This window comes from Sinohyriopsis cumingii, chromosome 8, assembly GCF_028554795.1.
Source record: "Sinohyriopsis cumingii isolate HCF-2022 chromosome 8, ASM2855479v2, whole genome shotgun sequence".
Classification (NCBI taxonomy): Eukaryota; Metazoa; Mollusca; class Bivalvia; order Unionida; family Unionidae; genus Sinohyriopsis; species Sinohyriopsis cumingii.
The window spans coordinates 30727746-30755517 of NC_142968.1; the positions used below are offsets into that span (position 1 = coordinate 30727746).

General features: G+C 39.9%; 1 protein-coding gene across 1 annotated transcript in view; it reads right to left on the reverse strand.

Moving 5' to 3' along the window:
* The window catches only part of LOC149793225 (uncharacterized), an 84559-nt gene extending 61282 nt beyond the window's left edge, over positions 1–23277 (reverse strand). The window contains exon 1 of the mRNA XM_089966326.1: positions 23037–23277. The gene's annotated coding sequence lies outside the window, so the exon portion shown is untranslated. The remainder of the gene's footprint in view (positions 1–23036) is intronic.
* Between the last annotated feature and the right edge of the window lie 4495 nt (positions 23278–27772).

Here is a 27772-nt window from a genome sequence, read left to right on the forward strand (position 1 = left end):
AAGCCAATCAACACGCCGTTCTACCCCATTCACCTGAGGCTCACTATTACGACCCCGACAACATGCGTACCGAACAACGAGAAGCTTTCTACGCTTGGTACCAGGCTCACGCCTCGGACCCTTTCGACTTTCAGGAAGAAATGCTAAAGTATTCTCGTTCCGACGTGGACATTTTACGGCGTTGCTGTGGAAAATTTCGAGAACTGTTCATGGAACACGGAGGGGTGGATCCTTTGAAAGAAGCTTGCACCATTGCCAAAGCGTGTTCCCTAGTGTATCGACAACGATTCATGCCTGAAAACACCGTGGCTGTCATCAGCCCTCAAACGACCCACTTTGTCAAACGTCAATACTCGGTCAAAGCCCTACGTTGGTTACATTACTTGTGCGACAAGGAAGACAAGTGGATTCAGCATGCCCGCAACGGAGGGGGCGAAAAGACCATCGGAACGTATTCGGTCGATGGCTGGGACTTAGAAAACCCCAACATCGTGTACGAGTTTAAAGGTTGCTTATTTCACGGATGTCCTGTTTGTTACCCTGACCGTGGCACTAAAAATCAGTTTTTGCAACGAACCATGGAAGACTTGTACCAGGACACTTGTCAGCGACGCCTAAAGTTAGAACAGCAAGGATACCAAGTGGTGGAAATGTGGGAACACGAGTACGATCACCGTATGAAAACCGATCCCGAGTTTAAACGTGCCGTGGAAAGTTACCAGTTCATGGACCCGCTGAACCCGAGGGATAGTTTGTACGGAGGAAGGACCAATGCCACCTGTTTGCTGTACCAAGCCGACGAAGAGAAAGGAGAAGAAATCAAATACTTGGACGTGTGTTCGCTGTATCCCTACGTGTGCAAATATTGTCGCTTTCCCGTAGGGCACCCGCAATTGCTGACGGAACACATCGACCTGGTCAACATTCGACAATACGAAGGCTTGATCAAGTGCAAAGTTTTGCCGTCCACGAACCTATACCATCCCGTCTTACCTCACCATTGTCAAGGCAAACTGATGTTTCCCTTGTGCCGTACTTGTGCCGAAATGTGCAACCAAGATCAGCCTTGTCAGCACACCCAGGAAGAACGGGCCTTGACGGGAACCTGGGTCAGCGTAGAATTGTTCAAAGCTCTGGACATGGGATACCAACTGTTAGAAGTGTACGAAATTTGTCACTTTCCCAAGACACAACAATACCACAAGGGTGACCCCACGCAGAAAGGCATTTTCGCAGACTACGTGGATGCCTTTTTGAAACTGAAGCAAGAAGCCAGCGGCTATCCTTCCTGGTGTCACACTCCCGAAGACCAAATACAATTCAAAGAGAAATACTACGAACAAGAAGGCATCACTTTAGACCACATCGAGAAAAACGAAGGCAGGCGATCGTTTGCCAAAGTGATGTTAAATTGCTTGTGGGGTAAAATGGCACAACGACCGTGTTTACCCAAGACGGAATATTTGACAGAACCTTCCCGCTACTTCCAGATGATTCACGACAAAACCAAATACATGAAACACGTGGACGTCGTTCGAGAGAATTTGATCTTGGTCAATTACGAAGAAGATCTAGACTTTGTACAAGACGACCCTTTTGGAAATGTCATCATTGCGGCTTATGTGACAGCCCATGCTCGCTTAAAATTGTACGAAGCTTTAGAACTGTTAGAAGAACGCGTCCTGTACTTTGACACGGACAGTTGCATTTACATCCATCACCCGATTCAACATCACCCTAGCATCGAAGGAGACCGTTTAGGAGCCTGGACAGACGAGCATCCCGACGACAAGATTCTAAGTTTCGTCAGTGGCGGTCCCAAAAATTACGGCTACGAATACCGGGACAAACAAGGAGAGGTGCACACGACGTGCAAAGTGAAAGGACTGACTCTGAATTATCGTACCAGTCGAGTGGTCAACTTTGGGGTATTGAAAGAAGCCTTGCAATCGGGAGAGGATGGAAACTTTAAAGTGACCACCTATCAACCGAACAAGATTGTACGTTTACCCACTCTTCACATCGTCAGTCGGCCCTTGGAAAAAGTCTATCAAATCGTGTACCAGAAGCGAGTTCGACTTCCCAATCATTTCACCTTACCGTATGGACACGTTGGTATAAAACATTGGTTGTAAGAGGATAGTTACCCCACCAGAAAGATGACTTCGCCACAGCAAGAATCGAGTGAGAAACCCGATGAGAACTCCAAGTTCAAACCCTACCATTTTCCAGTCTTCTTACCTGATTATTGTGATTGTGCCCGTCGATTGGACACGTTTCAGAAATGGCCTACGGATAGGGAAGGATTACCTTCTTCGCATGTTTTAGCTAGAACAGGATTTGTTTACTTGGGACCTGAGTCAGGATTGGGATACGAGGTACAGTGTTTTGCTTGCGGACTGAAGTTACGAATGGATCTATGTATCTATAAAGATTCAGCTATTCTGGAACATACTCGATGGTCTCCGCACTGCCCTTACCTTTCTATGGCCTTTCCACCCATCACACTACGGTACAATGTTGACGGTACCTTAGAGACGGTACCTTCCAGAACAAGACATAAAAAACGTAAAAAAGGAAAGATGTACAAGCTGGAGACTGCATTGCGACTAGTATAAAAAGGGGGCTATGGTTAAGATCGATAGTTCATTGTGACTACCAAGACCGAGCGAAGAAGATGAATACTTTGAAAAAGACATCGTTTCAGTTTGGGGATTGTAAAAAAGTTGTATCTTCCTCTAGTGTGACTAATATTGGATGGATAAGACCCAGGCATTGCGACGGAAAATGTCAGGAAGGAAACTGCGATTGTCCATGTGGTTACCATTGTAATTGCGTAACGGAGTTTGCAGACGAGTGCGATTGTGAGCCTTGCGATGGGACCGATGCTGTACGTTGTGACCTGAGCGATGCCGTAAAGCATCATGGGAACTTTGTTCTCACTGCCCCTGTCATGGAAAGTGATGCTGTGCGTGTCAAACCTGAGGGATGCGAAAGCGATGCCGCTCGTCCTCTTAGACATTTTACTGGGTTTAAAGGGGAATGTTCACCTTCACGTTTACCTCCCTACGGATGTCATCCAGCCCTGAGCAAACTCCTGTTCCTGTCACCCAACCCTCATCGAAACGAACCTGTGAAAGACGAATATTCGTTTCCTGTGCGTTTGTCGGAATACTGCGACTTTGAAAATCGTCTTCAATCGTTCAAAGGAAAATGGCCAAAGTATCTGGGAGGACCGACCCCTGAAGAATTAGCCAGAGCCGGATTTTTCTACTTGGGCGAAGGAGATAAAGTCAGGTGCTTCAGTTGCGATGTGACACTTCACCACTGGGAACCGCAAGATTCGGCCTACTTAGAACATGCTCGATGGTCACCGAATTGTCATTACTTGCCCTTAGTGGGACCGAGACATTGAAGTAACTTCTTACCATAATAATCTGTTCATGGATACTTTACAAGAGAACATTCGTGCTTTGCCTGTGGAGTTGAGAGAACGCATTTATCGAGAGCTGGTCAAAATACAAGTGAAACGTAAAGAACAATTGCATCCGTTACGTCACCGGTGTTTGAACCACTGGTACCTGAAGGCTATACAAGGATTGATTCAATTGAAAGTGTTCCATCGGACAGACATTGATCAACGATCCTCTAGTTTTAAAAAGGATTGGTTTGGTATGGACGATTCTACCTTCATCATTGTAAACGTACTGCATCGAATTCCAGAGGAAGAGTTAACGAATTACCAACATCTTGAACACAATGTCAACTTAGTGAAAGAGGAAACTTCTGAACGAATTGTAATGTGTAGATTAGTGACTCAACGATTTAAATTCGACACTGAAGTGAAACCATGTTTGTGCAAAGAGTACATTTCTTGTGTCAGACCAAAGAGGATTTAGTATGACCTATTCATGGATACTTTGCTAGAGAACATTCGTGCTTTGCCTGTGGAGTTGAGAGAACGCATTTACCGAGAGCTGGTGAAAATACAAGTCAAACGTAAAGAACAATTGCATCCGTTACGTCACCAGATCTTTAACCACTGGTACCTGAATGGTATAAGAGAACTGATTCGTCAGAAATTGTTTCAGTGGTCAGACCTTGTTCAACACTTTGAGTTAGTGAATGATCGAAATGTTCATTATTTTGGTTACTTCGAGATTCACCTACAGCAATACATTGAGGAAGACAAGTTAAAGGATTATCAACATATTTTACGTGGAATCTACTTAGAGGAAGAGGAAACTTCTAAACGAACTCTGAAGTTTCGGTTACAGTATGCAAGATTTAGATTCCCTACTGGAGAACGAAGATCTCTGGCTAGAAAGTACGTGTATTGTTTCCGAAACAAAGAGACTATAAAAACAGGCTGCCATGCCACGACTTATGTCACATGTCATCCAACAGATTCCGTGGAAGGAACTCAATGACCATATTCAAACCGTGGATCATTACCATCAATTATTACAAGAACTGTATCCATTCAATTTGGGACGACAAGTGGTGTGTGTCTTAGTGACTTGTTTTTTGGGATTTCGTTTACCAGCCGATTCTTTGTGGACTCTTTACGATCAGTACTTACCACCTCAATGGCCTTAAATGGTCACGAAAAACTCCTTTTGCTCAAAGCCTTGCGTTTTCATCTGGATACTTCTCGACCTCAACAGGAAAAAAAGATTCGTCAACTTTTAGCTACCCAAGACGTGTATGATGATGTGTGTGTAGCTTGTGACTTACATCCCCATTGGACAGATGTCCGTGCCTGGAAAGAATGGGGTTTTGAGGCTTGGACCCAAGAAGTGGCCCAGTATGCACGAGAGTTGTTCAAGGAAAAAAGTTACTTTTCAACCCGTGTTAGTGACGGTGCCAGAAGAACCCGTCACTCAGGACAGGACTGTCGTGGACAGACCTGAAAGACCCTTTCGGGAGGACACTTGTGTGACCTTACCCCCTACTATAGAACTAGTTAGAACATTACCCAAAACATGTTGTACAGACACTTGTGTTTATTCCACGTTCATCGTTATCATGTGCCTTTTATCCTTGTACTTAAGCCTTTGGCTTTTATGTATTTTTGTCTTTCGTATTCATGTTTGAAAAAAAACATTCAATAAACGTGTTCTGAAAAAGTATATAAACTTTTGTCTTGTTTGTTTTTCGTGTCACAAGTGACATTTCTCACACCATGGCTACCTCTACTGTCTCTGCTCCCTCTTCCTCTACTGTCAAAGTCATCGACGAACACTTAGATCGTGCCAGTTGGGAGGCTTTGTATCTTCGCCATCCCTTTAACATGCTCATTGCTGGACCTAGCGGTTCTGGCAAAACCGAATTCGTCAAACGTTTGATCGAACATAAACATCATTTGATCGATCGGCCCCCTCAACGGATCGTGTGGTGTTACAAAGAGTGGCAATCGGCGTACAGCCTCTTGCGAGAAAGTCAAGGCGATTCCATCGTGTTTGTGGAAGGCATTCCTAAAGAAGACGACGGCATCGTCTCTGACTCCCGTCAAACCCATTTGGTCATTTTCGACGACATGTTAGGAGAAGACGAAGAAGAAATTAAATTGTGGTTTACGCGCAAAGGGCATCACCGTAATGCCAGTGTTGTTTACATCACCCAAAATTTGTTTCAACAAAGTAAAGCCCATCGCACCATCAGTCTCAATGCGCATTACGTGGTCTTGTTTAAAAGCCCTCGAGATAAATCGCAAGTGCAAGTCTTAGCCAAACAGTTAGGAACGCCTTGGCTGACTCAGGCGTACGACGATGCCACTCAAACGCCACACGCCTATTTACTCGTCGATTTGAAACCTACGACCCCCGAGGATTTGCGATTTCGTACCCACTTGTTTCACCACTGGTGCCAAGACGGAGGGCCTGTCCTGTACACGTCTCCGTCCTCGACTTCATTTCACTCCCCATAAAAAAAATCTATAAAAACCTCAGACCCTTTTTCGTCTGTCTCACACAGTGTGAACATGACGTCCCTTCAGTCGCATCTTCCCGTCAAATTGATTCGTGCCTTGTATGGCATCAGTCGAGAAAAAAATCCACAAACACGAGCTCGTGTCTTAGAAGCTAGTCTCAAAGAAGTCTTACGATGGTTCACGGTGACAGCACGTCAAATACTCCAAGGAATCATTCAGATTCCTCATCAAACCCAACGCTTTTTCGATCGAAACAAAGTTGCTTTGGTCCAACTGGCCGATCCCCGCATCGATACTCAAACCAAAAAACAAATCATTTTGAAACCTGGAGGGAGCGGTACTCTAGGAGGGGTCATCATTCGCTCACTCTTAAGATGGGATCCTAATGCCCCCAAAGTTATCCCCAAGACAAAAGTCCAACGAAGCCCCAAGAAGAAAAAGAAAAAGACCAGGTCCCCAAGAAAAATAACTTCTCCAGTGGCAGGACCCTCCTCTTACCAGACACCACCCCGGAAAAAGAAAAGAAGCCCCCAGAAAAAGAAACAGAAAAAAAGTCCCCAGAAAAAGAAAAGTCCACAGAAGAAAACTAGTCGCAAGAGAGGCACTTCGGCCAGGACGCAACCTTACACTCGCAAACCACGACCTGCCACGGCAGTGACTGCGTCTCCGGCATCCTCGCGTTCGTCCACTTCTCCGTTGATGACACCCAGAACTGAAGAGTACTTGGAGACGTTGATCACACCAAGAACATCTCCGTTGATGACCCCCAAAAGAACTTCCCCAGTGGCAGGACCCTCCAATTTAGTGGCAGTGGCTGCTGCTCACAAAGTACCTTCTCCCAAAATCAAAGTCCAAGAAAGATCGGGCATGTTACAAAGTTTACTGGATTTGTCCAAGCAAGAACTGGCTCGATTTAGTCCGTTGCGTACCCCTGCACGACGTGTCATGCCTGTCCTCAAACTGATAAAACGTAAAGACAATCAGTGGCGACGCGTTCCAGTATAAAAAGAGCCTGTGACCAAGTCGGGGTATCAGTGAACTTGTAAAAGATGTCACCTCCAAGAAGCCACAAAAGAAAGAGACAAATGCAGACGCGTCATCCGACAAAGCGCTTAGCCAAGGATCGACATTACCCTAAGAAAAGACACAGTCGTTCCAAGAAAAAGAGGCGTCAACAAAGGGGAGGATTCCTTGGCGATTTTGGGAAAAACATTGTCACCTTTATGACAAAGCGATAGTCCCAAAAAAAGATAAAAGGGTGTGCGTTAAGTCATCGACGTTAGTGTCTGTTCGGTGAATGTCCTGGAACCCACAAGTAAAAATGTCACCCTCCAGAAAACCCCAAGGAAAGAAAAGGAAAGGACTGCCACCACGTTTAGCCAAACATGGGGACATGTTATCTGTCCTGTCCAAAGCTTCTCCACCCCTACGAAAAAAACTCATTCAAACGGCCTCCAAAGAGGTCATCGATATCGTGTGCGAATGCTGTTTGAACATTTTGAAAGGCACGATCCCTTTGTCCAAACACCAGAAACAATGCTTAGGCAAACATCGTCACGTTCTTCGCCAAATGGTTCGAAAGAAAATTCCTATTCGTCAAAAAAAGAAGATGTTGGTCCAACGTGGAGGCATTTTACCTCTCTTGCTAGGCCCCATACTGAAAGGAGTCTTGGGAACCATGTTGGGAGGACTGGTGGGAGCAAGATAAAAAGGCCCTCGGAAGTCCCAAGATCTCAGAATCGACCCCTGACAACCCCATGGAAGGACGAAAACTAGCTTTAGTGCCTTACAAACGATGGATGGAATACCATCGGTGGCAAGAACAACGCACCCCGCATTTACCTCCCAATCCCAATTTGAGCGAGATGTCCCAGTTACAACACGAATTGCAATCCTTGATGGATCGCCAAGTTTTGTCCGAAACAGAAAAATCCCAAAAGTACGGTCAACTCTTGCAAAGACTGCAACTCTTTCACCAGAAAGCTTTAGACGAAACAGCTTTACCCACTCTAAAAGATTTTAAGACCTTGATGAAAAGTCCAGCACCATCATCATCATTACCACCACCACCACTACCATCCCCAAGGGTCACCAGAGATGCTACCCCACAAAGACCTGAGGAAGAAGAGATGCGCGAAGTGTTTCAAACACCGTCAGCAGCTCCCATTTCGAGTAAGATTGCAGCATCCTTGTTGACCCCGTCCCCCACACCCCAACGAGAAGAAATGAAAGCTTGGGTTAAAAAGATGATGTCCACGCCTCCTTCGACAGAAGTGAAAAAGAAAGAAGGGAAACCAGAAGCGAAAAAAGAAAAGAAAACCAAAGCCATTCCATTACCACCTCCACCTCCACCACTACCTTCGACTTCTACTCCCGTAGCCCATCGGACACGTAAATCCGTTTCCAAACCACCCTTTCGACCCACCCAAAGTAGCATCACCGAAGAGTGGGTGACTTATTAACACACCAACACAAAAAATGGAAAAAGTCTTAGCCAGCATTTACTACGATCCCTCGCATCCTGCAGGTTACGCAGGAGTTCATAAATTGTATCGTGCTGCCAAAACGCGACTGAAAAGTCTCCGTTTACCTCAAGTGCAACGATGGTTACAAGAACAAGCTACCTACACTTTACACAAACCCATTCGACGCAAGTTTGCCAGAAGTCGCACCCGAGTGGAAGGCATCGATCATCAATGGCAAGCCGATTTAGCCGATGTCTCTCATTTGGCCAGCTACAATCGCGGCTACAAATATTTGTTTTGTGTCATCGACGTCTTTTCCAAATTTGCCTGGGTCGTGCCCTTGACTTCCAAATCCAGCAGCGAGTTAGTGCGAGCCCTGCAACGGGTGTTGAAACAAAGCGGTCGTCACCCTCTTCGATGGCAAACGGACAAAGGCACCGAATTTCTGAACCAAGCTTTCCAAAAAGAATTAAAGAAACGTGACATTCATTTTTTTACCACCGAGAATCCCGAAACCAAAGCCAGCATCGTGGAACGTTTTCAACGCACTTTGAAAGAACGCATGTGGAAATATTTTACGCATCACCACACTCTGAAGTACATCGACATCTTACCGCACCTGGTGCAAGCGTACAACCAATCTTACCATCGAAGCATCGGACGTGCCCCGCAAGACGTGACTCCCGACAACGAAGTGCTGGTGTTTGAGCGCCTGTTCGGTACGTCCCCGACGAGGGCTGTCCCCAAGAAAAGTGGAGAGTTGGCCGTAGGAGATTGGGTGCGCATTGGCAAAACCAAACGCACTTTCGACAAAGGTTACTTACCTAACTGGACGACCGAATTGTTTCGTGTCACTGGACGAGTGCATGGCCGTCATCCTGCCGTCTATAAATTGGAAGACATGAACGGAGAAGTGCTCAAAGGAACGTTTTATTTGCCCGAGTTACAACGTGTCACCAAAAAAAAAGACGACGTGTACGACATCGAAAGCATTCTCGAACGCAGAACCCGTAAAGTGGGCAAACGACGTGTCAAAGAAGTCAAAGTACGTTGGAAAGGATATCCACCCAGTTTCGATTCTTGGATCGACGCTTCGCAAGTCATCGACTATAAAAAGAAGTGACCATCATGCCCTTTCACACAGCAGACGCAGCTACGTCGACCACTCCTTCTTCACCTAGTTCTTCTGTGCAAGATTTACAAAAACAACCCTTGTGGGTGTGGTGTGGAGAACGTGTGCCTAAAACGCAAATCGTCTTTTTCTGCCAAATCTTCGTGGTGTATTGTGTCATCGGGGCAGCCATTGCCAATTTGAGTTTGCAACAAGGAGACAAACAATTGTGGACCATTTTATTGAGCAGTTGCATCGGTTACCTGCTTCCCAATCCCTCCCTGAAATTCTCCTCGAACGGGAACGTTGTGTCCAGTGCCAGTGCCAGTCACCACTCCAACCACAATCAGAACCCCATTTTGGGCGGAGACACGCCTCTGACGTCCATTAATAACCCCTCGGACAGCCACAGAACTCTGGAATTATGAGTCACCAAAACCAATTTTACTTAACCTTACCCAGTGACAGTTCCATGGAGGTGTTTCCCCACAACACGTTGTGCTGTTACACGGCTAAATTACCTCAGGCCATCCCCTTAGATCACGAAGCCCATTGGGAAGTGGCTTTAGTAGAAATGATTCACCCGACCCAAGTCCTCAATGTCCTTCCCAATCAAAATAAATTTGATGTGGAAGTTCATGACGAACAATTGCAACAGTACTTGGATACCTATGGCAAATATGACAAGAAAACCCCTGGCACAAAAAATCAAAAGTACACCACCTATCACTTGTTCATTCCCCAGGGTATTATTTTAGTGGTCAACATTTGGTGAGCACCATTACCTCCAGGTTTAATGTCGTGTTTCTGAAAGCTTTGGAAAGTTTCAAAAAAAGTGTCACCATGGAATACCACAAAACAGCTCGTCGCTTCTTGATGAAATTTGACGGGAGTAAAATCCTGTCCATTTTATTTTGTCCTGAATTGTTTGACATGTTGGGCGGAGACATGGACATGAGAATGGTCATGATGAAGAAAAACGAATCACCCATCGTTTACGAAAACGAGTCTTTTAGCAAGTTATTTCGTGCCCCGGTAGAACTGAACCAAGGACTGAATTTGATGTTTGTGTACTCCGATGTGGTGGAGTATAACGTGGTGGGACACACCTCTGTACCGTTACTGCGTGTCATTCCTTTCAAAGTGGATTCTGCCGCAAACGCTGACGAGGAAGGTGGAAACACTTATCACGTCCACCGCGAATTTGTCCATCCTCACTATTTGCCTGTCAGCAAGTCGTATTTGGACACGGTCAACATTACTATAAAAGGAGATTTGGGACAAAATATTCCATTCACCAAAGGAAAAGTCACGGTGAAACTCCATTTTCGAAAACGGTTTTCTCACGACTCGTAAGTAAGTCATGTATCCAGTGTACCGAGGGGTTGCTCGACAGCGAGGACACGGTTTAGGAGACATGTTAAAATCGGCCTTTCGTTCGGTGGCTCCGGTGTTGAAACCGATGGTGACACGCGGATTGCACGCCTTGAAAGATGCGGCACTGACACAAGGCAAAGAATTTCTCCAAAATGTTATCATCGACAAACAAAACCCTAAAGAAGCCTTCATGAGGGCAGGCAGAAATGTCTTGCTGCAAACGGGCAAAGACATTTTGGGCCGACGAGACACACCTATAAATGCCCTGCACGCTACCGAGTCAGGCATTCAGCAAGGACAAGGCAGAAAGAGACGACGAAGAAAACACCCTTTCACCAGACTTCAAGCGAGAAAGGCCAAGAAAAGAAGAACCGTTCGAGACTTAGACGTTTTCGATTATTGAGAAAGAACAGAACAAAAAAAATGATGCACCGAGAGTCATGCGCCTGTTCCAAGACAGAACTGGATCTGTTTGCCATGCCCCCCACCATGATGACGATGCAAGAATCCCAGTGGGTGGAATTTCACCCCGTCTCCTCATTGACAGCCTCAGCTCCCATCGAGTTTGAAATCAAAGGACAGCCCGAAGATTACATCGATGTGAATAGCAGTTACTTGTACTTGAAAGTCAAAGTTGTCGATGAGGACAATTCGACCCTAGATGGCGATGAGGTAATAGCTCCCGTCAACAATTTCATGCATTCCTTGTTTAGCGGAGTGGACTTGTACTTGAACAACAAACTGGTCAGCAGCAGCATGGATACTTACCCTTATCGAGCGTACCTGGAAAATCTCTTGACGTACGGAATAGATGCCAAGAACACTCATCTCAATGCCTGTGTGCTATGGGAAGCTGACGAAGCAGGCCAGTTTGAAAGATTCGAAACTGATGCAAGCAAAACACCAAACAATGACGGATTTGTAGAACGAAGAGACAAAATCAAAAACGGACAAAGTTTAGAACTGATGGATCGTTTACATCTGGACATGTGGTTGCAAGAGAAATATTTGCTAAACGGGGTGAATGTTCGCCTGAGACTGAATCGTAGCAGTGCCGCTTTCCATTTGATAGGTACTACTGTTTGCAAAACTGTCATCGAGGAAGCCAGGCTCTACGTACGCCGTGTGGAAGTGTTACCTAAAGTGGGAAACGACATCAGTCAGACGTTGAGCAGAACGACCGCCAAGTATCCCATACGACGCGTGGAAGTGAAAACGTTCACCATTCCCAAGGGACAGCGATCCATGATCGAAGATCATCTGTTCCAAGGACAGCTACCCAAACGTTTAATCGTTGGTATCGTCGAGAATACAGCCTTCAACGGAGCTGTCGAAAAAAATCCTTTCTACTTTCAACACTTTGGCGTGTCCAAGATCGAAGTCAGTCGCGATGGCAAGACCTTGTGTACCCGACCTTTCGAACCTGACTTTGAGAAGAAGAATTACTTGAGATCGTACTTGTCCCTGTACGAAGCCACCGGCCAGTTAGGAACCAACACCAGTCACGGTATTACGTACGAGGATTACGCAGGAGGTTATGCTTTGTGGGCTTTCGATTTCACTCCAGACCAAGGCAGCGACGAGGGACATTTCCACCCTATAAAATCCGGCCAAATTCGTGTGGAAATTCAGTTTGCAAACCGAGACCCTGATGTAACGGTGAACGTCATCCTGTATGCCGAATTTGATAATACCATAGAAATCAATAGTTTGAGAGAAGTCATTCTAGATTACTAGAAGCCATGGAAGACTGTTATCCCTCTTTACCTAGTGGAGAAACTTTGGACATGGAATGTAAGGAGACCGTGGAAAAAGAAGAAGAAGTGATCATGATGAAGTCCCGATGGCCAGAACAAGAAGCGCATTTAGTCTCCTGTTTTGCCAAACACTTGGTGGATAAAATGACGGAATTGATCAAGAAAAATTGTTATGGATGTCAAAACGATCATCCCAGTCAAATTCAACACGATAAATGCCTGATGTTGAGTCAAGAAGAAAAATTGGACGAATATCTGGACGAAGCTTGGAGTCTCATCTCGAACAAAGACGTGTTGCACCAGTGGTATAAAGACTTGCGTGAACATTCTTGTCCACCATTAACCACTCAAGAGATCCATCGTATCGAAGCTCTCCTGAATCAGAGTGAGGAAACAGAACGAATAACCGTTTATTCGTCAGACATTTTCAAGCAAAAAGTCAGGATCGAATTAACAACTTATTATTACCTGTGAAGAAAAAAAACACACAAATCAATGGATACCTGGGAACTTTATTACCCTTTGAACCACAGTTCGTATACGGCTTCTTGGAATCCTGTCGTCTGTGCTAAAGATGAACTCCCTCATCGCAAACCTAAAGACCATCAAGCTTACGTGATCAACACGGACGACAGTCATCTCCCAGGAACCCACTGGGTAGCCGTTTACTTTCCTCAAGAAGGATGTGTGGAATATTTCGATTCGTACGGATTGCCCCCTTTGGAAGACGATATCATCGACTTTATGAGAAGAAATGCTCAGACTACCCGATTCAATAACGTGAAATTACAAGGCACAGATTCCTTGGTGTGTGGACAGTACTGTGTGTATTTTCTGCATCATCGCAGCCTGGGCTATTCCTTAGAACATTTAGTGACTCATTTTGATCCTCGTTCTTCTGCTAGAAACGATGTGAAAGTAGATCGATGGTTTTGTGACCATTATGCTTATCTTTTGTCTCAAGCTAGGAAACGTAGTGTCCATCAATGGCCTAATGATTTCCAACAGTGGAAATCACAATTTCATTCACAACGTTGTCAGCCCTGTTTAAAGTAGATTGTCCATTGAGAAAAAAAATGTTTGTGATTTGAAAAAATTGTTTGATGTTATAGTGTTGGATTATTGTTAAAAATGTTAGAGTTGTTGTTTAGTGTTAAGTGATTTTTGAATAAAAAAATGTTGTGTTTTGAAAAAATGCTTTTGTCGTTTGTTTAGCTATAAGAATGTTGAATTGATGCTCTTTCATTTCTTACTATCCCTCTCATGAACGTTGCGGCTCGAAAACCGTGTGGGGGATGTTTTCCTTCACGTCCGCGCTTTGACTTTAAGAACCGGTTTGTTTCCAGTCTAACCATCCATTGTCGACTCATCCTCCAACGAAGATGTGCTCCAAACTAGCTAAGCTCAACGAAGCCTACGTGAATTTGCATAGGGTCAGACACAGTCTGATACCGAAGCCAGAAGAAATAGAGAACGTGAGAATGCTAAAAGTCACTGAAGACCTGATAGAAGAGCTCTTCAGAGAAGAAGTGAACAGGGAAAAAGAAGAATGGACAGAGAAGTACAGACTTCAGAGACAGCAGCAACAGCAGCAACAGCAGCAGCAGCAGCAACCTGAAGCTGACAGAGGCTTTGTCGATTGTCGTATCGACACCAAAGAGTTCTTCTTCTCTTTCCGAAGAAGCAGACCTATTGCCAGAAAGTCCATCCTCAGAGGACATCGCATTCTTAGAAACTAAAAAAAGAATGCCATAGCAAAACAAAAAAACAGCCCTTTTCAGGGCTACCCAATACTCTAGAAAAGAAATAACGATTGATTTGCCAATGTGTGTAGGTAGAGTAGTGTGAAAATAAACACTAACTCTTTCTTAAAAAATGTGAGGGTATGTGTTTGTGTGATTGTGTTTGTAAGTGATAAAGTAGGTTGGTGTGGATAGTAGATTAAAATGATGTTTGTTTTTTGGGCTGTTTGAGGTGTAGATTTTGGGTTAGATTGGATTGCTTTGCGTATGTGGATAGTCTATTGAAGTGATTTATAAAAAATTTTACAATAGTGATGGGTAGCATAAAAAAGTGAGCGAGTGTTTCTTTTAGGTCCGCGCGTTGTTGTTGTTTCTTGGTCATGATCTAGGTAAGATGAATTTTATGTTTTTAGGGGGATGTTTTCCTTCACGTCCGCGCTTTCAGTATAAATTGAAACTCGTTCGGCAGTCCAGCTACCCTTGTTGATTGATCAACACCAAAAATGAACACGAGACTGGAGAAACTGTTGGAACTTCATGTGCATCTGGAATATGCCAGGCGCATATTAAATGAACTGGCCGCGGAAGCCATTGTCGAGGAGGGAAGGATAAGAGAGGAGGAAAGAAGAAACAAAGAAGAGGAGGAGAGAAGATATAAAGAAGAAGAGGAAAGAAGATACAAAGAGGAGGAGAGAAGATACAAAGAAGAGGAGGAGGAGGAAAAGGAGAGAAGAAAAAATTTCAGAATCCCAGAGAGCGAAAATTGGGATTCTGAAGCGAAATATCCTGCCTCTGCTCTCTCCCCCCAAAAGGTAAAAAGTAACTGGGGGATAAGATGTGTATGTGGCGCCAGGCCTGGAAGGTGCCACCATTAACCAGGTGTCCATGAAGTTCCAAACAAAACAGCCCTTTTCAGGGCTACCCAATACTCTAGAAAAGAAATAACGATCGATTTGCCAATGTGTGTAGGTAGAGTAGTGTGAATATAAACACTAACTCTTTATTAATAGTGGAAGTGTATGTGTTTGTGTGTTTGTGTTTGTAAATGCTGAAGTAAGTTTGTGTGAATAGTAGATTATGGGTTTATTTATTGATTCTTAGCGTATGTAGAGAGTATAGTTGTGGTTATATTATATGAAATGAGAAAGTAGGGGGATGTTTTCCTTCACGTACGCGAGATGTTAGGTCATGATCTAGGTAAGATCAATTTTATGTTATGGGGATGTTTTCCTTCACGTCCGCGCTTTCACTATAAGAACCCACAGTGTTAGTTGTTCAAACCATTCTGCAAAGAATAAAAAGAAGATGGCGTCAAACCAAATGGACAAAATACAAACCTTGCAAGACGTTTTAGACAACTTAGGAATAATGGAACAGATGCTAATAAGACTCGTTGAAGACCATTATTCCTATAGTCCCCATCGTGTAAAGATGGAAATTAATAACTTAAGAAAAGCAAAGGACAAGATTAGTGGTGTCATGAAAGAGATAAAGGAGGAGAAGGAGGATGAAGAGGAAAGAATAAGAATACGCAAATGGAACGAAAACATTGAAAAAGAAGAAGAAAATGAAAAGAGGAAGAAAGAAGAGGAGGAAGAGAAGAAGAAAGAAGAGGAGGAGAAGAAAAAAAAGAAAGGGAAGAAGAGTGTAGGAGATAAAATAAGAACTTGGTGGAGAAAAAGAAGAAATTAAAGAAGAAGAAAACCCAAAGGCCCTTTTCAGGGCCAGCCATATATCTCGAAAAGAGATAGCCTTTCCATTGCCTACCCCTTTTTTTAAATTTAAATTTTTAAATTTAAAAAATTTTAAAAAAAAAAAAAAAAATCCCATATTCAATTCCCCTTGACGCTAGACAGTCCCACGATTTATTCCCATGTTAAATTCCCCTTGACGCTAGATTGTCCCACGATTTATTCCCATGTTAAATTCCCTTTGACGCTAGATTGTCCCACGATTTTTCTCCAGATTGTCCCAAGGGGTTCTGTAATGCTAATTCCCATTGACGCTAGGGTATCCCACTTCACTACTCTAGTTACCTTTATCTTGGATTATTCCAAGAAGATAACTCTATTTTAAGATCAATCACGCCTCATGTGAATGATATAACGTTTCGAATAGTATCATGTCCGTGTTTAAACAGGTGTTCCACAAGTTATAAGTTTCCTCATTCCTTTCAACTACTTCGTATATACTAATGAAAAGGTCCACTAAAAATAATGGTAAAGTAGAGACACATTTCTAATCTTCTATTATCTCACCGTATCATTTCAGACTGATCAACACATTTGATAATATCCCCATGATTTAGTGTATGTGTCTTGTTTCTTGCGTCAAAACATGTTTGACATGGTTGATCTGTTAAATCAAATACTAGTCTCAACTGTTATTTTAGGATCTATGCAGGTAATCCACCACTTTTAAACTTCTGCAACTTTTACAATTATTTCGTGGTTAGCAAACAACTGCTTTTTTGGGAGGGATATGGTGGTTTCATTTGTGCTGTTACTGCTAACGCAGACAACGAATATCAATCACGTCCAATAAATTAGTACTATGTCAGTTTTGTACTAGTTTGCGGTGGTAATGTTTTGTTGTTTGTATTAGTGGTACGGATTCATTATCCCGGGGTTTTATCACCATCATTAGCGAAAGAGTTTTGAATAGATATATGTATGTTGTAGGCCTTGTGTAACGTCCATTTTGTGCAGAATAACTTCGTGACATTAGGTATGAAAGCGTCACTGACATACATGGAGTACATTTGAAAAATACATGCCCTGACATTTTAAAGTTACAAGTTGCACTGATTTTCAATCGCCTTTGAAGCAATGTAGGCGTTATGATAATAAGTAGCGAAATAATATGAAAGACGTTCTTAGTGTCATGCAAATGTTAATCTTCGCAGTTTTAATATTCATGTACGAGCATATAATCTATACATGTGCATGTCAGTACTCATGTGTATTTTAACTGGTTTTACCCGGACATAAATCATGTAGGAAAATCTAACTTGCCCGTCGTACCTTTCAGTACTATCTATATCATTGATAAACATACACATTAATGTACACCATTTTCACTTATATCCTTCAAGTATTTTCGTTAACCCTAGGATAACTTTCATTTTCGGTTGTTTGAGAATACTCGTGTTGTTCTTTGTTTCATTCAGTCATTGGAAGTGCCCTTGAATTCGCGAAGTTTATGGGTCCTGCCAGCTTGGTTAAATAAAACTTTGACGTGTCTGCTCTTCGTACATTCTAATTTTGGTATGTCGTTTTGGAAGCGCAGTACCACTCTTAACCTTCAACAAGCTCTGTTCACTAATTTTTATTCCTTTCATTCTGGAATTCTTCAGCTATATATTCAGGTAAAAATAAGCCTTATGTACACAAACCTAAATTATGAGTAGAAGATGTACAATCATAGATCAAAGGTGCATATAGAACTAGAGAAAATAATTTTAAGAACATAGCATATTTTGATTTTCCAGATTAGACCACATAATTGACGTTGTACGGTATATCAAAAAAAAGTTTCCTGTTTAATACTGGATAACCTGTCTGTACTATAAGAAGTCCGATTCTCTTTATATCTGTCTAATTATGTCTGGTAGAACGTAAGCAGCCTTCCTATATGTTGCTGACGTTTGGCAATATCGAGCATTTATTTTGGACCATTTCGACTTTCAGCAACCTAGGCTGTGAATAATGAATATTGTATACCCCACGTATCCATATCCGATTTTTTCCTAGACTGATAAATGAAACTTTCGTTAATGCGAGATATTTATCGGTCCAAGTGTTGTCCCCATTCGTTCTATTTTGAGCTACTTGTATATTTGTCTATAAAGAGTCATTTTGATAACAGACCCAAAACGAAATAAGTCAGAATTAAATATTGTTACGAGCTTAAATTACAACTGATATTGTGTCATAGATAATGCCTGTATTATTTTAAGTGACTGATGAATAAAGTGCTGCTAATGTGTTTTCTGTTTACTTTCTTGTATTTGTAGCCTGATTTAACACCGTGCTTACCTTGACTATTTTTTTTAATACGCATTGCGTAATCCCAATTGATATTGCTTTATGTTTCAAATAAAATGCACGTCATTTAAACTGAAAGTAGTACTCGCAATACCCACTTTGTGCACGTAACTGTAATATCATGAGTTGCACTTCAGACGACTTGTGAGATAGGATATCGCGCCAAATCCCGCCTCCATATCAATACTGTAACTGATTGTGTAACTGTTATCTTTAGGTGAATGTCAGTGACTTGAATGTTCTAAACTTTGCCAGTGCGCAAAGACTGTTACGTTCGTTCAATATGTGTAGTGACCTGTACGATGATGATGACGATGATTATTATTATTATTATTATTGATACTTTTTCAGGTCCTTGATGAATTATGATGCAAAAACTTTGTGTCATATTTGCTATCAATTATCTTAAGATGTCGAGAAGAATGTTCTAAAATTTGCCAGTGCGCAAAGACTGTTAAGTTCGTTCCATATGTGTAGTAGACTGTACGATGATGATGCTGATGATGCTGCTGCTGATGATGATTACTATTACTATTACTATTGATACATATTTGAGATCCTTAATGACTTATGATTGAACAACTTCGTGTCATATTTGCTATTAATTAATTTAAGATGTATGTTGAGAAGAAGGAAACTGACCTGTAATTTTTAAAAGTAAACGTTTTGACGTTTCAACGTGCACTATAACTTTACACTTGTCACACGCTATATCAGCATCATATAGTTAGTTCAGTACATTCTATGCAGTTACATGCTTGGAAGGACATAATAAAATATATTTTAGTAGAGGATTTGAAATTTTAAAAAACAACCAAAACATTCGTTGAACCAACTATTGTAAATCAAAGCTAAACGTATAAGGCGCAAAACTGTCTCTAAGAGTACCTTGTGTGGACAGATGTGCTTTCTCAAGCATAGAAGGTACAATGGACCCCAAAGGCATCTTTCCCTAGTGCACAATTTCGCAAAAGTCATTTCTCTACAGCCCAGTTTCTTCGCAGACCGTATACATTCAACCTATGGGACAGTTTTGCCAGTCCTCTTCTCCAGATTTGGTTTTCAATGCAAATAAACGGATTGGGGTAGGTGAGTGGGGTGAATAATTGACTGACACCATTTCATTTTGCCACCGTATGCAATTCTTCAGTTGTTGCCACTTTGCTGCTCAAAATTAGCTGGAACCAAACGTTTAAATCTTTAGTTGATGGTTGTATTGTTTAGTTTAGTTGATGGTTGTATTGTTGTTTTGGGTTTTTTTTCTCAGTGCATGATAGGCTATCATTGCGGTCAGTGTAAGTGGTAGAGGACGAACCCGGTACCCACATTTGCCGTGTCTGACAATCAAACCAACGATGTCAAAGGTGAGGTGGCAATGATCAGTGAAGGCGAGCTTTTTGGACCACTCGGCCACCAGAAGCCCAAAAAATGTATTATATATTCAGTAATTTACTTTCTGCAGATGTAGAACAAAAGATTTTCATGTAATGGCAAATAATTACGGAACATCAAAATATCAATAAATGCTGACGCAAATATATCCAAGATGAGAAGTTAAAGCTGATTTCAAAATATTGAGGGATACACAAATTGTATTCGGGTCCATTAAAGAACTTCAATAAGTAAACGGATTCTTGAATAAATCTTTGAAATTGGTACCATTTACATTATGCACCTTTCTTCATGCTATTTCAAAACAAAAGCCGATACCTGTTAACAGTTCAGATAAATTAATACTCATGACTATATACTTTGATAGGAAAGCAAGATTACATTATATGGTTTCCTTCTAGCAAGAGCTACTCAGAAAAACACGAGAATTTTCACAAAAAGCAAGACGAAATAAGTTAACGGTATAGTTATCATTCATATCGCTCCATGTATTCTCACTGTATTCTTTTCCACTTATTGATAACAAGGTGCTGGTAGATGGAGTCAAAGAATATAACTAAAGAAGAAATATTCGGTGTAGCCCGTTTGCATGTTTTTCTTTTTATATCCTGATTTGGCAGCGCAGTAACATTTTTGATGTGATTTTCAAGTAAGCGTTTTTAAATCCTATGTCTCAGTCAGCGGATTCTTGTATCCTGTATGACACTGTTCATAATGTCTCATTTAAAATGTATCAATCTCGCGCATTGACTGAATTCCCCCTCTCAAAAATTGCACAAAAACACGATACAGAGCTTGGTTCATGATGATAATTTATTTACAAGCAAACTTTTCGCCACTAATCATAAACCACTTTTGACTTTAATATCATACACACAAAAAAATCCAATTTCAAGAAATTTTTATTGTAAAGCTCGTCACTGTGTCTTCCATAAATCAAGACTGCTAAGACAGATTATAGTATAGTTTCTCATATCAACTTAACTTCTCATTCATACGTACTAAGCAATGTGTATGCATACACGTTGGCGCACCTATTTCCCCACGGGCCCCACAGTAAACATTTTGTACCGTCCCCCCTCCCCCCTTACTGTCATTTATTTTTAATGCATTAGCATCTGACAATGATTGTCTTTATTCTACTAATTGAATAGTAATAGACATCCCCACCATGTGGTGGCGGACTCATCCACAACTTTTACAATAGATATGAACATTTATTGAAGACAAATAAGATGAATATTGAAAGAAAACGACGAGTAATAGTAGTTAAAATAAGCCAGAGAGATAAGTGTAAACGTATCGCATATCATTTTATTATCGTCTACAGCTGTGGGACAGAAGTTGTTAATGTAACGCAGATAAAGTAATCAATTTTTATAACAGTGTTTTCCACGTAGGCGTTGCGGCCCCTACATATTATATCTCTCACTATCAGATAAATGCGCTCTCTTTAAACTCAGACTAGCTGAAGTCATTTCACATTCACATACCTGTCGAATGTATTGAAATGCCTAAGTGGGTTGTTCTTCGTGAGGCATAAACGAAAACATATTTTCGATAAACTCCACCCCCATCGAAACAATTAAACTGAACTGATCGATTATCAAAGAAAGTATGATCTAACCTATGCAAGTATTCCTTTGCTCCATACAATTTACACCTATTCCATTATATATTCATTTGAAAGTGACTTCTGACAAATATGGATATTTCAAGTAATGGAGAATATGTAATTTAATGATATTTATCTAATGTATGTCAATATGGACCGTGTAAGTGTAGATAGAAAGTTCATGTTTTTCCGCTTATTCATCGGACTGTATCATCATTAGCCAAATTATTGTTATTTTTACTTATTAAAAAAACACGTCTCAATTAAAATCCTTAGTGCAACAGAGAAGAGAGATTTTGGGCCACATTTCCCATCAATTTTTTACTATGTTATATAGTCCAGAGGAATTAGTTTTATATGTGAGGGATTCTACTTCTCTCGCAGATCACGATACTTTTACATTTTGGAACAAAAACTAGATCTACATATTAAAGCTGCTTCAGTATATCATATGTTGTTACATACCTACACGGATATTGCAAATTATGTTATTGTAGTTATTGAAAACTACAAAAAATACATAAATATGATTGAACCAATTCAAACACATGAAACGTTTTCACAAACAATTTTGAAGCAAATAGCTTAGTTAAATCCCTATAGTAAAACAAATAAACTGACAGAAGAAACCTTCCCAGAGGAAAGAGTGGGTGGGTTGGATCTTCTTTAAGTATATGGGGAATTGTTAGATCAAAGCGTACATTGCCCTGTTTGGACATGTTTTTAAGAGCGAATTCACTGCAGCCAATACATCTACAGATCATATGCAACTTCGGTGCCAATTTATTCTCCATCCTCTCCAGATCTAGGTTTCTGGGATAAATAAATTGATGGAAATGACGTTCGAACACCCATACACCACCTAGCTATCATCCTCCCCTCATCAGTTGTTAATTTACCATGTACGTTTAATGCTAATATACAAGGAATATACAATAATAAATATGCGGGAATGAAGTAAAAATGTGCTTGGTGACATTTAGCTGGTCAGATCAATATCTGAATTTTGTGCTTACGAAACGTACAATGCGATGGAAAGTAAAGGTATGATATTCAGAGAGGAAGTAAAAGGAAAGTCAAGATACAGAAAAGAAAAAACGAAACCGAATCTCAGAAGTTTAATCAGTTAAAGCTAAGATGAATATTAAAGAATAACGACGAATAGTCTTTCACAGATTTAACTTTAACAAGTATCGAAGCACTTAACATGTCTTTTTAACAGTTTCGAAAAATTCAATATGATGGAAAATAAGTGCACAGTATTAAGAGAGGGGATGACTAGCGCAGGAAATGGATGGAAGATGAGACTCTAAAGACAAGATTATAATACTGAGGCACATTAAAACGCTATTCGAGCTCTTTAAAAAATAAATTTGCAACGAGGAACACGACGTCAGTCTGAAATAAGCACCGATACCTGCTAGAAATTAAGATATAGGAATGCCTTTGATTTTGATACTTACTCTGAGCTTAATATAAACTTTCCTTTTAATGGCCTCTTATTTCAGAATAGGTGCTGATCTGAAACAAATGCATGAAGAACTGAGAACAAAATATGACGTGAACTTAATTTGTTGATATTGTGTAGTGTATACTCACTCTGATTGTTTCAAATGATAGATGAATAATTTCCCGATAAATCACCTCACACAGTAGATCCATGATAGGAAACGGATTATTAGGTGATATTATTGTTGTTATCGCTTTTAATGTTTCGCATATACCCCTCTTGTAATACGTCCAACATTAATATAGCTTTTGTCAAGTAGCTGTTGGGTAAATAAGTATTTTGCATTCCTCCGTTTTCACGTAAAATAAACCTCCAGTAATCTGCATCTAATTCAAGTTATGTCACATTATCAATGCCTGTTTTATAGAGAGAGATGTATGAGTGGTATATACATGCCATAACGAAGATATCTTTCTGACGAACTTTGTCCATGCTATGAATAAATTAGCTAATAAAATATCTCATACTTCGGTTAGATATGTGAAGGTCATATGCATGTTTAAATCTTGATTTTAACCCCAAAATAATTCGAGACTATTTATAGAAAAATTACGTTAGAGAAGAATGGGTATTTAAAAGACGAACAAGTGCTAAAATAGTATTATTAATCATAATTATTAAATGTGTAATTTTTTGTCGATATATATTTTCCTTTGGGATGCTGTGGTGTCAAAAGATTATTAATTTTCAGCTATATATTTATCACAATTGGTTATGTCCTACATATCCGTTTCTTTTTATTGTATTATTATTATTATTATTACGTGCTCAGATTCAATATCTTTGTGGGTATAGATCTGGTTATCATAATTTCGATGAACATATTTGTGTAGTGGAACAAAATAATCTGAAAAGCACTGTGTACGTTATGCCAAAGACACGAATGTTTCATATGCCCAGTTCTTTTATGTTTTTGCACAGATTTTACCAACATGTCAAATATATTTCAATACATCATTTGCTGTTTCATGCTTACATTTTTAGCCATCCCATATTCAGGTTGATGTAAAGAACTTAAGGTAGTCGGTCATAATTCATAAAAACAATCTGAGATGGAACATTCAAACAAGAGAAAGGAAAATCGTTTCTTTGACACGTAAGAAGTAAAACTGTGCCAACCAGCATATTAATCATCTCATGGTAAAAATGTTTACGAAGAGTTCTCTTTAACCAGTTTTTGTCCCTGGTCATATATAACACGTGAGCCATTATATCATTCACCTTCTGAACTTCGGATTTTAGCTCCAACCATTATGGGGAAACTACTAATTAACGCAGATTCTTCATATCACCATCTGCCACTCCTCCATTGCTGTTTGTTTGCTACATGTTTTTGATCTTGTAGAATAAGAAGTAAACAACGGAAAGGTACTCAGATGAAGTGAAAAGATGCTTGGATCGGATCAAAGTACACGTGCTTTTTATACAAAGGTTTGGAAGAAATGTTACAATCTAGGTGAAAGTAAATGTTTGAGAGGGATTAATACAAAGTAGATGGAAGATTGTAATCCTAAAGACATATCTGAAAATTAGTTGACCAAATATAACATGAATATTAAATAAAAACGAGGTGAGAATAATAATTCTCAGAATTAACGATCAAATATTTAACATATAATTTCATTACTTTGCACGCTTGTAGATGAATACAGATACAAATTAAGCGCATAGTATCAAGTGAGGGATAAATGGTGAAGAAAATCTATGCAAGATGAGGCTCTAAACTAATACGATAATACGGATTGAGATAAAAATTATATGGAAGTTTTAATAAGACCAAGAGTGAGAAATGAGAGGCTACAGAGCAGAAATAGATTGAAGTTATTTCATCTCAAATGGCTACTCTTTTTACTTTTTCATCCAGGAACAAACGCTATGACAATGTTATAAAATCGGAGAAAGGGTAAATCATAATTAAATACTTACTCGAATAATCAATCTTGTATTCAATATAACGTTACCTCATGGGGGCTCTGGATTTCATTAAGTTAGATAATTTAAACCAAAGCAAGAGGACATCAGTTAGAACTAAATAAAATGTGAAATAAATTCGTAATGAACTCTGTATGCATCATTAATAATCTCTGTTTGATGGATTGGATGTGAAAGATTTCTTGGAGAGGTTATGTCACGAAACTCAAAACAACCCTCGCTATAGTCAGCTTTTCTGTTGTTTTCGTTTAAATTATACCCCAAACGGACTACGCGGTAACCCTTAATGTTGGTGTGTTTGGGTAGGCATTTGTAATCATAAGTTACAACACGACGATTTTTATCAATTACATAACGACGTGTATTAGGCTAACACGACCTTATGTCTTCGTGGACTACTAACAAGAAAGATCGATTGTCATGCGCGTGTTTCGCAATATAGTTTGGTTAATTATCCGCGCGAAAATATGCGTTTTGAAAATGCAAAAGACTTCTATGTATTTTGCAAAAAGAATCTAAAGACTTTAAAATATACTAAATCCAAATATTATTGAATATTTTTAAAATAATTCATTTATTAAATTTTCTTTAATTTATAAGATGATGTGGTCATGTCAAGCCAGTGTTTACGACAGAACTTGTTGCTCCGAAAATCTGGTAACAGAACGGGTTCTTTGTCGAGCTCAAACATGACAGGTCAGTTAAGTGGCTACAATATGTTGACTGGAAACGCATTTTGATAAAGACAGGGGAAAAACAAAGTTTCTGTAAGTTTTGATATCTTTTTCAGGGGAAAGTAAACTTAATACAAACGACACACACACAATGGATGTATTCATTATTAACCTCCAAAAAACTTATCCGAATGAGTTAATGACTGACGATAACATGTATTTATGCATATATTCATGAGCTTTTTCTACACTGAACTGTACAGTGTGTCATAAAGGTCACGTATACGAAAAGAGTTCACACCTATATAAACAATCAGTTATGTACATGTTAGTGGTGATTTAGTGACCTTCTTTATGTATTTAAGATAACCAGAATTATGTTATTGACTTCATCACAAAATGCTGTTTATGGCCAATACATGACTTCATACCTTTTTTAGGAACTTCTGTCAGGGTTTTTCAGGACTAAATCCATTTTATTTGAAAGCAGCATGTGCAAAAGAAAAGTGCATGTTCGATATATCTTAAGTTTTATTCAGAATCCACTTCTCCTTACTACCAAGTGCATTATTCAGAACCGTCAGTGGCATTTCATTTTCACCACATACAGATTCCATATTACTGTACACTGCTTCAAAGTCTGTGGACAAAAAGGTTAGGAATTGTTTTTATTATAAGCTATTCTTTCACACACGCAATACTATATGGTGCAATATATTTAACTGAAAGATATGAGATATCACTGTTACCATAATATTTAGGAAGTATCTGTTCACATTGCTGTCATGTGGCTACCCTTGAAAAGAATATTTGCACAGCCATGGCTCAGGCGGAACAGTAAACCCTATCTGCACGCTGACACGTAAATGCATTATGGACAAGTCCGAAATATTCTGATTATTGTTTCCAAATTTGAAAAAAAAAATACAGAGAAACATATTTGCTGCAAAGAGAAATCACATCAATTCCCCTTGAAACTTACTAAGAAAGGATCCCATGTTGTTTTATGTGACAATTAAGATGGAAGAATATTATCTGGATTAATTACATAAAATTATGAATAGTATGATTCATTAGTGTTAAAGGTACTTTTCACTTCCAAAACCAATATCTAAAAAGAAGAGTATTCCTTGTTGCTCATTGCTATTTAAAAGGATCCATACAATTTATCATTGTAAGTGTAAGACATAAGAATATGGAGAACGTATGCTCTCTTGTGCACTTGGCTTTTACAACCATCCAGTTAGGACAAATGGATTGTCTACACATGCATTATGGGCAATTTTTCTACATTATAATATAGATCGGATTGGTAATAGAAACATCTGTTACTGCAAAAGACGCAGTGAGAGGGTAATATTGTACCAGTTTTTTCATTTGGAAAAAGAAATGGAAGATCATGTGCATGGCAACTGCTTTAGGTAAATTATGCAATGGGCAGCGGTGCAAATAGTCTTTCTGAGCTCAGCTAAAATACATGTTGTAATGTATACTCTGTATTATCGCGGGTGCTGTATTATTGTGGCAAACAGGATTTCTCGAATAATGTTGAACATGTGCTGTTCATTGGTTGTTCATAGATGTAAAGCCTTAGCCAATAACGACACAAATCTGTCAGAGCACAATTACCTAAAAGATGTCAACATTTTTGGTAATTCTATATTGAAATACAACGAACATCACTTTTTGAAAGTGTATGGAATTCTATTGACCATCAGATATAAAACTCTTTTCAAACTTACTATATCTGCATTGGTATTGATTATGAATACACTCTGTGTATCGTCCGATGTTTGATGATTATAGGTCATATACCGATGGCGATGAACATGTTCTTACAAGGTTATGCTTGGAATTTCATTCCAAGGTAGCCAATATGGACCAAAATTGCTTATGACCCTACTTATCCTACATAAATAGAAAAGCAGTAATAATTAAACAATTTTTAAAAGCAGTAATATTTCAGTAATAATAATAATAATAATAATAGCTTTATACACACACAGATATATATATATATATATATATATATATATATATATATATATATATATATATATATATATATATATATATATATATATATATATATAATTAAGACGAAGTTATATTTTAATTTATTTTTAATTTCTGCTGTTGTTATCATGGATTTCACCTTAACTGACAATAGCGTGTTCAATTTAGTAATGGGATTCTTTAGTTTGGTGGAAATATTCAGC